Raw genomic sequence first — 14,109 nt, 5'->3', positions numbered from 1 at the left:
CATTGAGGCAACTCCAACAGTTAATTGCGGTCTGAAAACCACTGAAACCACTCAATACAAGCTAATTAATGTGACTCATTTTAATTTCGTACGAATGTTGAAGAGTCCAACTAGCCTCCTTAGCTCAGTGGTTAGAGCACTGGTCTGGTTCGAATCTCATAGGGGGCTTTCACTAGAGAGAATTTTTAATGTTTGACATACCAGTCAATGTTGCATGTTTATGTGTAATGAGTGTGTAACTCAAACTTATCAAGACAGGCGCATTGATATGACTCAATTTGCAATGCAAGCCGCCTCCTTAGCTCTGTGGTTAAGACAGAAGCCATTACTTCGAATTTCTTAGGAGCAACTCCTACACGGTATCTTCAAGGCTACAAGCCGCCTCCGTAGCTCTGTGGTTATAGCGGGGGCCATGAGTTCGAATTTCATTTGGGCAACTCCTACAGCTAATTTCCCATCTTGGATGAACAAACCAGTCAATGTTGTATGTTTATGGGCGATGAGTGAGTTACTGAAACCAATCAAGACAAGCGAATTGTTTGACTCAACTCAATTTCTCACTTTCATTGAGGCAACTCCTACAGTTAATTGCGGTCTGAAAAACACTGAAACCACTCAATACGCTTGTATTAATATGCTTATATTAATGTGACTCATTTTAATTTCGTACGAATGTTGAAGATTCCAAGTAGCCTCCTTAGCTCAGTGGTTAGTGCACTGGTCATGTAAACCAGGGGTCATGAGTTCGAATCTCATAGGGGGCTACCACTAGAGAGAATTTTTAATGTTTGACATACCAGTCAATGTTGCATGTTTATGTGTAATGAGTGTGTAACTGAAACTTATCAAGACAGGCGCATTGATATGACTCAATTTGCAATCAAGTCGCCTCCTTAGCTCTGTGGTTAAAACAGAATCCATTACTTCGAATTTCTTAGGGGCAACTCCTGCACGGTATTTTCAAGGCTACAAGCCGTCTCCTTAGCTCCGTGGTTATAGATGGGCCATGAGTTCGAATTTCATAAGGGCAACTCCTACAGCTAATTTTCCATCTTGGATGAACAAACCAGTCAATGTTGTATGTTTATGGGCGATGAGTGAGTTACGGAAACCAATCAAGACAAGCGAATTTTTTGACTCAACTCAATTTCTCAATTTCATTGAGGCAACTCCTACAGTTAATTGCGGTCTGAAAACCACTGAAACCACTCTCAATAAGAGCATATTAATGTGACTCATTTTAATTTCGTACGAATGTTGAAGAGTCCAACTAGCCCCCTTAGCTCAGTCGTTAGAGCACTGGTCTTGTAAACCAGGGGTCATGAGTTCGAATCTCATAGGGGTTTCCACTAGAGAGAATTTTTAATGTTTGACATACCAGTCAATGTTGCATGTTTATGTGTAATGAGTGTGTAACTCAAACTTAACAAGACAGGCGCATTGATATGACTCAATTTGCAATGCAAGCTGCCTCCTTAGCTCTGTGGTTAAGACAGAAGCCATTACTTCGAATTTCTTAGGGGCAACTCCTACACGGTATCTTCAAGGCTTCAAGCCGCCTCCGTAGCTCTGTGGTTATAGCGGGGGCCATGAGTTCGAATTTCATAAGGGCAACTCCTACAGCTAATTTCCCATCTTGGATGAACAAACCAGTCAATGTTGTATGTTTATGGGCGATGAGTGAGTTACTGAAACCAATCAAGACAAGCGAATTTTTTGACTCAACTCAATTTCTCACTTTCATTGAGGCAACTCCAACAGTTAATTGCGGTCTGAAAACCACTGAAACCACTCAATACAAGCATATTAATGTGACTCATTTTAATTTCGTACGAATGTTGAAGAGTCCAACTAGCCTCCTTAGCTCAGTGGTTAGAGCACTGGTCTGGTTCGAATCTCATAGGGGGCTTTCACTAGAGAGAATTTTTAATGTTTGACATACCAGTCAATGTTGCATGTTTATGTGTAATGAGTGTGTAACTCAAACTTATCAAGACAGGCGCATTGATATGACTCAATTTGCAATGCAAGCCGCCTCCTTAGCTCTGTGGTTAAGACAGAATCCATTACTTCGAATTTCTTAGGGGCAACTCCTACACGGTATCTTCAAGGTTACAAGCCGCCTCCTTAGCTCTGTGGTTATAGCGGGGCCATGAGTTCGAATTTCATAAGGACAACTCCTACAGCTAATTTCCCATCTTGGATGAACAAACCAGTCAATGTTGTATGTTTATGGGCGATGAGTGAGTTACTGAAACCAATCAAGACAAGCGAATTTTTTGACTCAACTCAATTTCTCACTTTCATTGAGGCAACTCCTACAGTTAATTGCGGTCTGAAAACCACTGAAACCACTCAATACAAGCATATTAATGTGACTTATTTTAATTTCGTACAAATGTTGAACATTCCAACTAGCCTCCTTAGCTCAGTGGTTAGAGCACTGGTATTGTAAACCAGGGGTCATGAGTTCGAATTTCATAGGGGGCTGCCACTAGAGAGAATTATTAATGTTTGACATACCAGTCAATGTTGCATGTTTATGTGTAATGAGTGTGTAACACAAACTTATCAAGACAGGCGCATTGATATGACTCAATTTGCAATGCAAGCCGCCTCCTTAGCTCTGTGGTTAAGACAGAATCCATTACTTCGAATTTCTTAGGGGCAACTCCTACACGGTATCTTCAAGGCTACAAGCCGCCTCCTTAGCTCCGTGGTTATAGCGGGGCCATGAGTTCGAATTTCATGATGGCAACTCCTACAGCTAATTTTCCATCTTGGATGAACAAACCAGTCAATGTTGTATGTTTATGGGCGATGAGTGAGTTACTGAAACCAATCAAGACAAGCGAATTTTTTGACTCAACTCAATTTCTCACTTTCATTGAGGCAACTCCTACAGTTAATTGCGGTCTGAAAACCACTGAAACCACTCAATACAAGCATATTAATGTGACTCATTTTAATTTCATACGAATGTTGAAGAGTACAACTAGCCTCCTTAGCTCAGTGGTTAGAGTACTGGTCTTGTAAACCAGCGGTCATGAATTCGAATCTCATAGGGGGATGCCACTAGAGAGAATTTTTAATGTTTGACATACCAGTCAATGTTGCATGTTTATGTGTAATGAGTGTGTAACACAAACTTATCAAGACAGGCGCATTGATATGACTCAATTTGCAATGCAAGCCGCCTCCTTAGCTCTGTGGTTAAGACAGAAGCCATTACTTCGAATTTCTTAGGGGCAACTCCTACACGGTATCTTCAAGGCTACAAGCCGCCTCCTTAGCTCCGTGGTTATAGCGGGGCCATGAGTTCGAATTTCATAAGGGCAACTCCTACAGCTACTTTTCCATCTTGGATGAACAAACCAGTCAATGTTGTATGTTTATGGGCGATGAGTGAGTTACTGAAACCAATCAAGACAATCGAATTTTTTGACTCAACTCAATTTCTCACTTTCATTGAGGCAACTCCTACAGTTAATTGCGGTCTGAAAACCACTGAAACCACTCAATACAAGCATATTAATGTGACTCATTTTAATTTCGTACGAATGTTGAATAGTCCAAGTAGCCTCATTAGCACAGTGGTTAGAACACTGATCTTGTAAACCAGGGGTCATGAGTTCGAATCTCATAGGGGGCTTCCACTGGAGAGAATTTTTAATGTTTGACATACCAGTCAATGTTGCATGTTTATGTGTAATGAGTGTGTAACTCAAACTACTTATCAAGACAGGCGCATTGATATGACTCAATTTGCAATGCAAGCCGCCTCCTTAGCTCGGTGGTTAAGACAGAATCCATTACTTCGAATTTCTTAGGGGCAACTCCTACACGGTATCTTCAAGGCTACAAGCCGCCTCCGTAGCTCTGTGGTTATAGCGGGGGCCATGAGTTCGAATTTCATAAGGGCAACTCCTACAGCTAATTTTCCATCTTGGATGAACAAACCAGTCAATGTTGTATGTTTATGGGCGATGAGTGAGTTACTGAAACCAATCAAGACAAGCGAATTTTTTGACTCAACTCAATTTCTCACTTTCATTGAGGCAACTCCTACAGTTAATTGCGGTCTGAAAACCACTGAAACCACTCAATACAAGCATATTAATGTGACTCATTTTAATTTCGTACGAATGTTGAAGAGTCCAACTAGCCTCCTTAGCTCAGTGGTTAGAGCACTGGTCTGGTTCGAATCTCATAGGGGGCTTTCACTAGAGAGAATTTTTAATGTTTGACATACCAGTCAATGTTGCATGTTTATGTGTAATGAGTGTGTAACTGAAACTTATCAAGACAGGCGCATTGATATGACTCAATTTGCAATGCAAGCCGCCTCCTTAGCTCTGTGGTTAAGACAGAAGCCATTACTTCGAATTTCTTAGGGGCAACTCCTACACTGTATCTTCAAGGCTACAAGCCGCCTCCTTAGCTCTGTGGTTATAGCGGGGCCATGAGTTCGAATTTCATAAGAGCAACTCCTACAGCTAATTTCCCATCTTGGATGAACAAACCAGTCAATGTTGTATGTTTATGGGCGATGAGTGTGTTACTGAAACCAATGAAGACAAGCGAATTTTTTGACTCAACTCAATTTCTCACTTTCATTGATGCAACTCCTACAGTTAATTGCAGTCTGAAAACCACTGAAACCACTCAATACAAGCATATTAATGTGACTCATTTTAATTTCGTACGAATGTTGAAGAGTCCAACTAGCCTCCTTAGCTCAGTGGTTAGAGCACTGGTCTGGTTCGAATCTCATAGGGGGCTTTCACTAGAGAGAATTTTTAATGTTTGACATACCAGTCAATGTTGCATGTTTATGTGTAATGAGTGTGTAACTGAAACTTATCAAGACAGGCGCATTGATATGACTCAATTTGCAATGCAAGCCGCCTCCTTAGCTCTGTGGTTAAGACAGAAGCCATTACTTCGAATTTATTAGGGGCAACTCCTACACTGTATCTTCAAGGCTACAAGCCGCCTCCTTAGCTCTGTGGTTATAGCGGGGCCATGAGTTCGAATTTCATAAGGGCAACTCCTACAGCTAATTTCCCATCTTGGATGAACAAACCAGTCAATGTTGTATGTTTATGGGCGATGAGTGAGTTACTGAAACCAATGAAGACAAGCGAATTTTTTGACTCAACTCAATTTCTCACTTTCATTGATGCAACTCCTACAGTTAATTGCAGTCTGAAAACCACTGAAACCACTCAATACAAGCATATTAATGTGACTCATTTTGATTTCGTACGAATGTTGAAGATTCCAACTAGCCTCCTTAGCTCAGTGGTTAGAGCACTGGTGTTGTAAACCAGGGGTCATGAGTTCGAATCTCATAGGGGGTTTCCGCTAGAGAGAATTTTTAATATTTGACATACCAGTCAATGTTGCATGTTTATGTGTAATGAGTGTGTAACTCAAACTTATCAAGACAGGCGCATTGATATGACTCAATTTGCAATGCAAGCCGCCTCATTAGCTCTGTGGTTAAGACAGAAGCCATTACTTCGAATTTCTTAGAGGCAACTCCTACATGATATCTTCAAGGCTACAAGCCGCCTCCTTAGCTCCGTGGTTATAGCGGCGCCATGAGTTCGGATTTCATAAGGGCAACTCCTGCAGCTAATTTTCCATCTTGGATGAACAAACCAGTCAATGTTGTATGTTTATGGGCGATGAGTGAGTTACTGAAACCAATCAAGACAAGCGAATTTTTTGACTCTACTCAATTTCTCACTTTCATTGATGCAACTCCTACAGTTAATTGCGGTCTGAACACCACTGAAATCACTCAATACAAGCATATTAATGTGACTCATTTTAATTTCGTACGAATGTTGAAGAGTCCATCTATCCTCCTTAGCTCAGTGGTTAGAGCACTGGTCTTGTAAACCAGGGATCATGAGTTCGAATCTCATGGGCGGCTTCCACTAGAGGGAATTTTTAATGTTTGACATACCAGTCAATGTTGCATGTTTATGTGTAATGAGTGTGTAACTCAAACTTATCAAGACAGGCGCATTGATGTGACTCAATTTGCAATGCAAGCCGCCTCCTTAGCTCTGTGGTTAAGACAGAAGCCATTACTTCGAATTTTTTAGGGGCAACTCCTACACGGTATCTTCAAGGCTACAAGACGCCTCCGTAGCTCTGTGGGTATAGCGGGGGCCATGAGTTAGAATTTCATAAGGGCAACTCCTGCAGCTAATTTCCCATCTTGGATGAACAAACCAGTCAATGTTGTATGTTTATGGGCGATGAGTGAGTTACTGAAACCAATCAAGACAAGCGAATTTTTTTACTCAACTCAATTTCTCACTTTCATTGAGGCAACTCCAACAGTTAATTGCGGTCTGAAAACCACTGAAACCACTCAATACAAGCATATTAATGTGACTCATTTTAATTTCGTACGAATGTTGAAGAGTCCAACTAGCCTCCTTAGCTCAGTGGTTAGAGCACTGGTCTGGTTCGAATCTCATAGGGGGCTTTCACTAGAGAGAATTTTTAATGTTTGACATACCAGTCAATGTTGCATGTTTATGTGTAATGAGTGTGTAACTGAAACTTATCAAGACAGGCGCTTTGATATGACTCAATTTGCAATGCAAGCCGCCTCCTTAGCTCTGTGGTTAAGACAGAAGCCATTACTTCGAATTTCTTAGGGGCAACTCCTACACTGTATCTTCAAGGCTACAAGCCGCCTCCTTAGCTCTGTGGTTATAGCGGGGCCATGAGTTCGAATTTCATAAGAGCAACTCCTACAGCTAATTTCCCATCTTGGATGAACAAACCAGTCAATGTTGTATGTTTATGGGCGATGAGTGTGTTACTGAAACCAATGAAGACAAGCGAATTTTTTGACTCAACTCAATTTCTCACTTTCATTGATGCAACTCCTACAGTTAATTGCAGTCTGAAAACCACTGAAACCACTCAATACAAGCATATTAATGTGACTCATTTTAATTTCGTACGAATGTTGAAGAGTCCAACTAGCCTCCTTAGCTCAGTGGTTAGAGCACTGGTGTTGTAAACCAGGGGTCATGAGTTCGAATCTCATAGGGGGTTTCCGCTAGAGAGAATTTTTAATATTTGACATACCAGTCAATGTTGCATGTTTATGTGTAATGAGTGTGTAACTCAAACTTATCAAGACAGGCGCATTGATATGACTCAATTTGCAATGCAAGCCGCCTCATTAGCTATGTGGTTAAGACAGAAGCCATTACTTCGAATTTCTTAGAGGCAACTCCTACATGATATCTTCAAGGCTACAAGCCGCCACCTAAGGTCCGTGGTTATAGCGTCGCCATGAGTTCGAATTTCATAAGGGCAACTCCTACAGCTAATTTTCCATCTTGGATGAACAAACCAGTCAATGTTGTATGTTTATGGGTGATGAGTGAGTTACTGAAACCAATCAAGACAAGCGAATTTTTTGACTCTACTCAATTTCTCACTTTCATTGATGCAACTCCTACAGTTAATTGCGGTCTGAACACCACTGAAATCACTCAATACAAGCATATTAATGTGACTCATTTTAATTTCGTACGAATGTTGAAGAGTCCATCTATCCTCCTTAGCTCAGTGGTTAGAGCACTGGTCTTGTAAACCAGGGGTCATGAGTTCGAATCTCATAGGGGGCTTCCACTAGAGAGAATTTGTAATGTTTGACATACCAGTCAATCTTGCATGTTTATGTAATGAGTGTGTAACTCAAACTTATCAAGACAGGCGCATTGATATGACTCAATTTGCAATGCAAGCCGCCTCCTTAGCTCTGTGGTTAAGACAGAAGCCATTACTTCGAATTTCTTAGGGGCAACTCCTACACGGTATCTTCTAGGCTACAAGCCGCCTCCGTAGCTCTGTGGTTATAGCGGGGGCCATGAGTTCGAATTTCATAAGGGCAACTCCTACAGCTAATTTCCCATCTTGGATGAACAAACCAGTCAATGTTGTATGTTTATGGGCGATGAGTGAGTTACTGAAACCAATCAAGACAAGCGAATTTTTTGACTCAACTCAATTTCTCACTTTCATTGAGGCAACTCCAACAGTTAATTGCGGTCTGAAAACCACTGAAACCACTCAATACAAGCATATTAATGTGACTCATTTTAATTTCGTACGAATGTTGAAGAGTCCAACTAGCCTCCTTAGCTCAGTGGTTAGAGCACTGGTCTGGTTCGAATCTCATAGGGGGCTTTCACTAGAGAGAATTTTTAATGTTTGACATACCAGTCAATGTTGCATGTTTATGTGTAATGAGTGTGTAACTGAAACTTATCAAGACAGGCGCATTGATATGACTCAATTTGCAATGCAAGCCGCCTCCTTAGCTCTGTGGTTAAGACAGAAGCCATTACTTCGAATTTATTAGGGGCAACTCCTACACTGTATCTTCAAGGCTACAAGCCGCCTCCTTAGCTCTGTGGTTATAGCGGGGCCATGAGTTCGAATTTCATAAGGGCAACTCCTACAGCTAATTTCCCATCTTGGATGAACAAACCAGTCAATGTTGTATGTTTATGGGCGATGAGTGAGTTACTGAAACCAATGAAGACAAGCGAATTTTTTGACTCAACTCAATTTCTCACTTTCATTGATGCAACTCCTACAGTTAATTGCAGTCTGAAAACCACTGAAACCACTCAATACAAGCATATTAATGTGACTCATTTTAATTTCGTACGAATGTTGAAGTTTCCAACTAGCCTCCTTAGCTCAGTGGTTAGAGCACTGGTGTTGTAAACCAGGGGTCATGAGTTCGAATCTCATAGGGGGTTTCCGCTAGAGAGAATTTTTAATATTTGACATACCAGTCAATGTTGCATGTTTATGTGTAATGAGTGTGTAACTCAAACTTATCAAGACAGGCGCATTGATATGACTCAATTTGCAATGCAAGCCGCCTCATTAGCTCTGTGGTTAAGACAGAAGCCATTACTTCGAATTTCTTAGAGGCAACTCCTACATGATATCTTCAAGGCTACAAGCCGCCTCCTTAGCTCCGTGGTTATAGCGGCGCCATGAGTTCGGATTTCATAAGGGCAACTCCTGCAGCTAATTTTCCATCTTGGATGAACAAACCAGTCAATGTTGTATGTTTATGGGCGATGAGTGAGTTACTGAAACCAATCAAGACAAGCGAATTTTTTGACTCAACTCAATTTCTCACTTTCATTGAGGCAACTCCTACAGTTAATTGCGGTCTGAAAACCACTGAAACCACTCAATACAAGCATATTAATGTGACCCATTTTAATTTCGTACGAATGTTGAAGAGTCCAACTAGCCTCCTTAGCTCAGTGGTTAGAGCACTGGTCTTGTAAACCAGGGGTCATGAGTTCGAATCTCAGAGGGGGCTTCCACTAGAGAGAATTTTTAATGTTTGACATACCAGTCAATGTTGCATGTTTATGTGTAATGAGTGTGTAACTCAAACTTATCGAGACAGGCGCATTGATATGACTCAATTTGCAATGCAAGCCGCCTCCTTAGCTCTGTGGTTAAGACAGAAGCCATTACTTCGAATTTTTTAGGGGCAACTCCTACACGGTATCTTCTAGGCTACAAGCCGCCTCCGTAGCTCTGTGGTTATAGCGGGGCCATGAGTTCGAATTTCATAAGGGCAACTCCTACAGCTAATTTCCCATCTTGGATGAACAAACCAGTCAATGTTGTATGTTTATGGGCGATGAGTGAGTTACTGAAACCAATCAAGACAAGCGAATTTTTTGACTCAACTCAATTTCTCACTTTCATTGAGGCAACTCCAACAGTTAATTGCGGTCTGAAAACCACTGAAACCACTCAATACAAGCATATTAATGTGACTCATTTTAATTTCGTACGAATGTTGAAGAGTCCAACTAGCCTCCTTAGCTCAGTGGTTAGAGCACTGGTCTTGTAAACCAGTGGTCATGAGTTCGAATCTCATAGGAGGCTTCCACTGGAGAGAATTTTTAATGTTTGACATACCAGTCAATGTTGCATGTTTATGTGTAATGAGTGTGTAACTCAAACTTATTAAGACAGGCGCATTGATATGAGTCAATTTGCAATGCAAGCCGCCTCCTTAGCTCTGTGGTTAAAACAGAAGCCATTACTTCGAAATTCTTAGGGGCAACTCCTACACGGTATCTTCAAGGCTACAAGCTGCCTCCTTAGCTCAGTGGTTATAGCGGGGCCATGAGTTCGGATTTCATAAGGGCAACTCCTGCAGCTAATTTTCCATCTTGGATGAACAAACCAGTCAATGTTGTATGTTTATGGGCGATGAGTGAGTTACTGAAACCAATCAAGACAAGCGAATTTTTTGACTCAACACAATTTCTCACTTTCATTGAGGCAACTCCAACAGTTAATTGCGGTCTGAAAACCACTGAAACCACTCAATACAAGCATATTAATGTGACTCATTTTAATTTCGTACGAATGTTGAAGAGTCCAACTAGCCTCCTTAGCTCAGTGGTTAGAGCACTGGTCTGGTTCGAATCTCATAGGGGGCTTTCACTAGAGAGAATTTTTAATGTGTGACATACCAGTCAATGTTGCATGTTTATGTGTAATGAGTGTGTAACTCAAACTTATCAAGACAGGCGCATTGATATGACTCAATTTGCAATGCAAGCCGCCTCCTTAGCTCTGTGGTTAAGACAGAAGCCATTACTTCGAATTTCTTAGGGGCAACTCCTACACGGTATCTTCAAGGCTACAAGCCGCCTCCGTAGCTCTGTGGTTATAGCGGGGGCCATGAGTTCGAATTTCATTTGGGCAACTCCTACAGCTAATTTCCCATCTTCGATGAACAAACCAGTCAATGTTGTATGTTTATGGGCGATGAGTGAGTTACTGAAACCAATCAAGACAAGCGTTTTTTTTAACTCAACTCAATTTCTCAATTTCATTGAGGCAACTCCTACAGTTAACTGCGGTCTGAAAACCACTGAAACCCCTCAATACAAGCATATTAATGTGACTCATTTTAATTTCGTATGAATGTCGAAGAGTCCAGCTAGCCTCCTTAGCTCAGTGGTTAGAGCACTGGTCTTGTAAACCAGGGGTCATGAGTTCGAATCTCATAGGAGGCTTCCACTGGAGAGAATTTTTAATGTTTGACATACCAGTCAATGTTGCATGTTTATGTGTAATGAGTGTGTAACTCAAACTTATCAAGACAGGCGCATTGATATGAGTCAATTTGCAATGCAAGCCGCCTCCTTAGCTCTGTGGTTAAAACAGAAGCCATTACTTCGAAATTCTTAGGGGCAACTCCTACACGGTATCTTCAAGGCTACAAGCTGCCTCCTTAGCTCAGTGGTTATAGCGGGGCCATGAGTTCGGATTTCATAAGGGCAACTCCTGCAGCTAATTTTCCATCTTGGATGAACAAACCAGTCAATGTTGTATGTTTATGGGCGATGAGTGAGTTACTGAAACCAATCAAGACAAGCGAATTTTTTGACTCAACACAATTTCTCACTTTCATTGAGGCAACTCCAACAGTTAATTGCGGTCTGAAAACCACTGAAACCACTCAATACAAGCATATTAATGTGACTCATTTTAATTTCGTACGAATGTTGAAGAGTCCAACTAGCCTCCTTAGCTCAGTGGTTAGAGCACTGGTCTGGTTCGAATCTCATAGGGGGCTTTCACTAGAGAGAATTTTTAATGTGTGACATACCAGTCAATGTTGCATGTTTATGTGTAATGAGTGTGTAACTCAAACTTATCAAGACAGGCGCATTGATATGACTCAATTTGCAATGCAAGCCGCCTCCTTAGCTCTGTGGTTAAGACAGAAGCCATTACTTCGAATTTCTTAGGGGCAACTCCTACACGGTATCTTCAAGGCTACAAGCCGCCTCCGTAGCTCTGTGGTTATAGCGGGGGCCATGAGTTCGAATTTCATTTGGGCAACTCCTACAGCTAATTTCCCATCTTCGATGAACAAACCAGTCAATGTTGTATGTTTATGGGCGATGAGTGAGTTACTGAAACCAATCAAGACAAGCGTTTTTTTTAACTCAACTCAATTTCTCAATTTCATTGAGGCAACTCCTACAGTTAACTGCGGTCTGAAAACCACTGAAACCCCTCAATACAAGCATATTAATGTGACTCATTTTAATTTCGTATGAATGTCGAAGAGTCCAGCTAGCCTCCTTAGCTCAGTGGTTAGAGCACTGGTCTTGTAAACCAGGGGTCATGAGTTCGAATCTCATAGGGGGCTTCCACTAGAGAGAATTTTTAATGTTTGACATACCAGTCAATGATGCATGTTTATGTGTAATGAGTGTGTAACTCAAACTTATCAAGACAGGCGCATTGATATGACTTATTTTGCAATGCAAGCCGCCTCCTTAGCTCTGTGGTTAAGACAGAAGCCATTACTTCGAATTTCTTAGGGGCAACTCCTACACGGTATCTTCAAGGCTACAAGCCGCCTCCGTAGCTCTGTGGTTATAGCGGGGGCCATGAGTTCGAATTTCATAAGGGCAACTCCTACAGTTAATTTCCCATCTTGGATGAACAAACCAGTCAATGTTATATGTTTATGGGCGATGAGTGAGTTACTGAAACCAATCAAGACAAGCGAATTTTTGACTCAACTCAATTTCGCACTTTCATTGAGGCAACTCCTACAGTTAATTGCGGTCTGAAAACCACTGAAACCACTCAATACAAGCATATTAATGTGACTCATATTAATTTCGTACGAATGTTGAAGAGTCCAACTAGCCTCCTTAGCTCAGTGGTTAGAGCACTGGTCTTGTAAACCAGGGGTCATGAGTTCGAATCTCATAGGGGGCTTCCACTAGAGAGAATTTTTAATGTTTGACATACCAGTCAATGTTGCATGTTTATGTGTAATGAGTGTGTAACTCAAACTTATCAAGACAGGCGCATTGATATGAGTCAATTTGCAATGCAAGCCGCCTCCTTAGCTCTGTGGTTAAAACAGAAGCCATTACTTCGAAATTCTTAGGGGCAACTCCTACACGGTATCTTCAAGGCTACAAGCTGCCTCCTTAGCTCAGTGGTTATAGCGGGGCCATGAGTTCGGATTTCATAAGGGCAACTCCTGCAGCTAATTTTCCATCTTGGATGAACAAACCAGTCAATGTTGTATGTTTATGGGCGATGAGTGAGTTACTGAAACCAATCAAGACAAGCAAATTTTTTGACTCAACTCAATTTCTCACTTTCATTGAGGCAACTCCAACAGTTAATTGCGGTCTGAAAACCACTGAAACCACTCAATACAAGCATATTAATGTGACTCATTTTAATTTCGTACGAATGTTGAAGAGTCCAACTAGCCTCCTTAGCTCAGTGGTTAGAGCACTGGTCTGGTTCGAATCTCATAGGGGGCTTTCACTAGAGAGAATTTTTAATGTGTGACATACCAGTCAATGTTGCATGTTTATGTGTAATGAGTGTGTAACTCAAACTTATCAAGACAGGCGCATTGATATGACTCAATTTGCAATGCAAGCCGCCTCCTTAGCTCTGTGGTTAAGACAGAAGCCATTACTTCGAATTTCTTAGGGGCAACTCCTACATGGTATCTTCAAGGCTACAAGCCGCCTCCGTAGCTCTGTGGTTATAGCGGGGGCCATGAGTTCGAATTTCATTTGGGCAACTCCTACAGCTAATTTCCCATCTTCGATGAACAAACCAGTCAATGTTGTATGTTTATGGGCGATGAGTGAGTTACTGAAACCAATCAAGACAAGCGTTTTTTTTAACTCAACTCAATTTCTCAATTTCATTGAGGCAACTCCTACAGTTAACTGCGGTCTGAAAACCACTGAAACCCCTCAATACAAGCATATTAATGTGACTCATATTAATTTCGTACGAATGTTGAAGAGTCCAACTAGCCTCCTTAGCTCAGTGGTTAGAGCACTGGTCTTGTAAACCAGGGGTCATGAGTTCGAATCTCATAGGGGGCTTCCACTAGAGAGAATTTTTAATGTTTGACATACCAGTCAATGTTGCATGTTTATGTGTAATGAGTGTGTAACTCAAACTTATCAAGACAGGCGCATTGATATGAGTCAATTTGCAATG

At 41.3% G+C, this 14,109-nt stretch overlaps 13 non-coding genes across 13 annotated transcripts; all 13 read left to right on the top strand.

Moving 5' to 3' along the window:
- The first annotated feature begins 691 nt into the window (after positions 1–691).
- On the top strand, positions 692–764 carry TRNAT-UGU (transfer RNA threonine (anticodon UGU)). The gene has a single exon. It is a non-coding gene; the product is annotated as a tRNA-Thr (tRNA).
- Positions 765–1,272: 508 nt separating this feature from the next.
- Positions 1,273–1,346, top strand: TRNAT-UGU (transfer RNA threonine (anticodon UGU)). Its single transcript has one exon. It is a non-coding gene; the product is annotated as a tRNA-Thr (tRNA).
- Positions 1,347–2,417: 1,071 nt separating this feature from the next.
- Positions 2,418–2,490, top strand: TRNAT-UGU (transfer RNA threonine (anticodon UGU)). The gene has a single exon. It is a non-coding gene; the product is annotated as a tRNA-Thr (tRNA).
- A 2,800-nt stretch (positions 2,491–5,290) lies between these two features.
- TRNAT-UGU (transfer RNA threonine (anticodon UGU)) lies at positions 5,291–5,363 on the top strand. Its single transcript has one exon. It is a non-coding gene; the product is annotated as a tRNA-Thr (tRNA).
- A 1,653-nt stretch (positions 5,364–7,016) lies between these two features.
- TRNAT-UGU (transfer RNA threonine (anticodon UGU)) lies at positions 7,017–7,089 on the top strand. The gene has a single exon. It is a non-coding gene; the product is annotated as a tRNA-Thr (tRNA).
- Positions 7,090–7,597: 508 nt separating this feature from the next.
- On the top strand, positions 7,598–7,670 carry TRNAT-UGU (transfer RNA threonine (anticodon UGU)). Its single transcript has one exon. It is a non-coding gene; the product is annotated as a tRNA-Thr (tRNA).
- Positions 7,671–8,740: 1,070 nt separating this feature from the next.
- Positions 8,741–8,813, top strand: TRNAT-UGU (transfer RNA threonine (anticodon UGU)). Its single transcript has one exon. It is a non-coding gene; the product is annotated as a tRNA-Thr (tRNA).
- Positions 8,814–9,321: 508 nt separating this feature from the next.
- On the top strand, positions 9,322–9,394 carry TRNAT-UGU (transfer RNA threonine (anticodon UGU)). Its single transcript has one exon. It is a non-coding gene; the product is annotated as a tRNA-Thr (tRNA).
- A 508-nt stretch (positions 9,395–9,902) lies between these two features.
- Positions 9,903–9,975, top strand: TRNAT-UGU (transfer RNA threonine (anticodon UGU)). Its single transcript has one exon. It is a non-coding gene; the product is annotated as a tRNA-Thr (tRNA).
- A 1,072-nt stretch (positions 9,976–11,047) lies between these two features.
- On the top strand, positions 11,048–11,120 carry TRNAT-UGU (transfer RNA threonine (anticodon UGU)). Its single transcript has one exon. It is a non-coding gene; the product is annotated as a tRNA-Thr (tRNA).
- A 1,072-nt stretch (positions 11,121–12,192) lies between these two features.
- On the top strand, positions 12,193–12,265 carry TRNAT-UGU (transfer RNA threonine (anticodon UGU)). The gene has a single exon. It is a non-coding gene; the product is annotated as a tRNA-Thr (tRNA).
- A 508-nt stretch (positions 12,266–12,773) lies between these two features.
- On the top strand, positions 12,774–12,846 carry TRNAT-UGU (transfer RNA threonine (anticodon UGU)). Its single transcript has one exon. It is a non-coding gene; the product is annotated as a tRNA-Thr (tRNA).
- A 1,072-nt stretch (positions 12,847–13,918) lies between these two features.
- TRNAT-UGU (transfer RNA threonine (anticodon UGU)) lies at positions 13,919–13,991 on the top strand. Its single transcript has one exon. It is a non-coding gene; the product is annotated as a tRNA-Thr (tRNA).
- Positions 13,992–14,109: the final 118 nt, after the last annotated feature.

The sequence above is a fragment of the Saccoglossus kowalevskii genome, chromosome 18, assembly GCF_978046115.1.
Source record: "Saccoglossus kowalevskii chromosome 18, keSacKowa6.1, whole genome shotgun sequence".
NCBI lineage: Eukaryota > Metazoa > Hemichordata > Enteropneusta > Harrimaniidae > Saccoglossus > Saccoglossus kowalevskii.
Note: the sequence above shows the minus strand (reverse complement) of the source record. Positions and strands in the feature narration are given on the sequence as shown.